This window comes from Silene latifolia, chromosome 9 (assembly GCF_048544455.1).
Source record: "Silene latifolia isolate original U9 population chromosome 9, ASM4854445v1, whole genome shotgun sequence".
NCBI classification, from domain to species: Eukaryota; Viridiplantae; Streptophyta; class Magnoliopsida; order Caryophyllales; family Caryophyllaceae; genus Silene; species Silene latifolia.
This window is the reverse complement of record NC_133534.1, coordinates 13723662-13726116: the sequence shown is the minus strand read 5'-3', so window position 1 is coordinate 13726116 and position 2455 is coordinate 13723662. Positions and strand designations below refer to the sequence as shown.

Here is a 2455-nt window from a genome sequence, read left to right as displayed (position 1 = left end):
CTACCGTCTCCAAAGGGCAAATAAAAAAAGAAGCAAGAAATATACGTGGTTTGCAGGCTATTACGTACACCCGAGAGTTTACCTAGTGCACATCGAAAGTAGCGGCTTGGGTTCTCTCGTCACAACAAAAAAAAAAAAAAAAAAAAAAAAAAAAAAAATCCACATTAACGGAAATTTAGCATAATTAAAGGCTCTAATTATAAATTCATTCCATTCAAATTTAGTGATTACCTATATTTACATGAAGAGATCAAACCGAACTTTTCCACAAACATTTGCACAATTAATGTGAATTTTTTTTATGGTTTTTCAGAATTTATTCTTCTTTTCCACACATCATTTATTGAAAAGTATAACCATGGAAATTATTGAAGCATTTGAAGATAAATTAAGCAATTGCACCATGCAATCTCAATGGCTTCAAGCCACCATCTTAGGTAACATTATTTTCTCGTCATTTTCAATTTCATTATGTTATTAATCCATAGCAAATAAAATTTTGTTTCGAGATGTAGGAAAATCGTGAGTATTATTAGTAACGGAGTCAAGATTCACAGTTTTGCCACTAAACGCTATAATTGTTTGTAGCGTTCAGTGGCTAAACTTATGTAAAACCGCCTTACACAATTATTTGTATTGTTTGTCAAGGACGAATCTAGGATATTAATTGTCGTTGTTATTATAGGGGTGAGCGAGAAAATGAAGGAAGTTACGAATCTACTAGAAGACGATGATTGGTTTTCGACACAGAATGTAGAAACATATAACAGCCGAAAAGAAGCAATAACAGAATTAGTTAAGGAACTTTGCACATCATATTACTCCTTAGCAGAGGAGTACGATCATCACTTGCAATCGACAAAACAAAAGATAATTGTTTCAACGAGTTGGGATGATTCGCAGAATGATGAGAAACCGGAATCAGTTGTGGAATCAGTCGTAGAACATTCCGACATTGATGAATTAGAAGAAGACGTAGATGAAAACTCGACGTTAAATGAGAGTAATAAGCCAGAGAAAATAGTGATGGTTAATTCTATGAAATTACAATTTACGAAACTTGTAGAAGCGAATCAGGAGCTTCAATTGGAGTTGGTGAGAAGAAACGATGCGAAAAGAGAGTTGATAAGTAAGCTGCAAGAAGAGGTAAGTCGATTAGTGGCGGAAAAGGATGCATTGAAGCGTCATTTAAGTTATATTGAACGACGCAAGCCTAACTTGACGTCTTCAAGTCGGGGAGTTTTAGATCGGCTTTTTAGATGCTCTTTTTAATAAGCTTAGGTTTGCTTATCGGAAATTTCAGTCAGTCCATGTATGTACGTCTCGAGACGCAACGAAATTCATACGTAAATCGTAATGCTACTTTCATAGTAATAAGTAAAAGGTATTTTAGAAACGGAAGGAGTTACAATGAAACAAATTAAATAACTAGAACATAATCTAGTAAATATAAGACACTCTAATTAATTAAAATCGATACATGTTGAAAACAAATTAAAATTTACTGAAATAATTAATCAGGGATATTAATCTTGTAGCGTATGCTTTAAGCTATAATTTTGTTTAGTTTGGCCGTTGCAGTAATGTGGTTAGTCGAGGCTTTTCGTCGTAGAGTAGCTGTCTTTGATCTTGTTCTTTCAAGACATCTATCGAACTTGCGATCACTAGAGCCATACCAAAATTCGTCCTCTCCGTTATCATAATCAATAAAACCATCTTCATATCTTGACGATGATTGCTTCTTCAACTCGGGTTCACTTTGATTATTCCCATTGTTGTCCTTTTCTTCCTTGACGACGACCACCTCCGAGGCAACAGCCTCTTTATGATGCTTCTTCTTAGGGTACTTTCGTTGCTTGACCTTCAAGGTAACATGACCATTATCCTTAGGAGTACTCTTCATCAAAGGTAGTAGTAGTGACGATGATATGTCGTCGTAAATATTAGAGGCATTATCATCCATGAGATTAGATAACAAGAAAAAGGGATTATCTCTTGAACACTCCATCATCATCATGTTTATGATCGAGGTTGTAATTTGTTGGCTGAGGTAAGACGAATGACCTAATAATATTAAGGTGAAGACTAATTGTAAGATGGATGAATGAATATTGGTGTTAATAGATACGGAGGAGTAAAGTATTTATAGGAGGAACGTAGGGAAAGTTTCCTAATTATTAGAAGAGTACTCCGATCCTAATTAGAAAAGTATTGGCATTAGTTGAAAAAAAAAAAAAGGGAAGTTCTCTAGTTGAAACTAGGCAACTTTGTATTTTGGGCGATGGAACGGAATTAGATGTTATACCAATGTGGAAATGGATTTTAAATTTCATAGTTGTTTTAGGTGTTGTTTGGCCTAGTTTATGTGAAATAGCTTTTACTTTCTAGAATGAGTTTTTTCATAAACTACTTTTTGAAAAAGTTGTGGTTGTTTGGCCTAACTTTTGTAAAAGTA

General features: G+C 34.3%; 1 long non-coding RNA gene across 1 annotated transcript; it reads left to right on the top strand.

The window, feature by feature from the left end:
• The first annotated feature begins 264 nt into the window (after positions 1 to 264).
• Positions 265 to 1353, top strand: LOC141602434 (uncharacterized). Its single transcript, XR_012524443.1, has 2 exons — positions 265 to 437; positions 686 to 1353. It is a non-coding gene; the product is annotated as an uncharacterized LOC141602434 (long non-coding RNA).
• The last annotated feature ends 1102 nt before the right edge of the window (positions 1354 to 2455 follow it).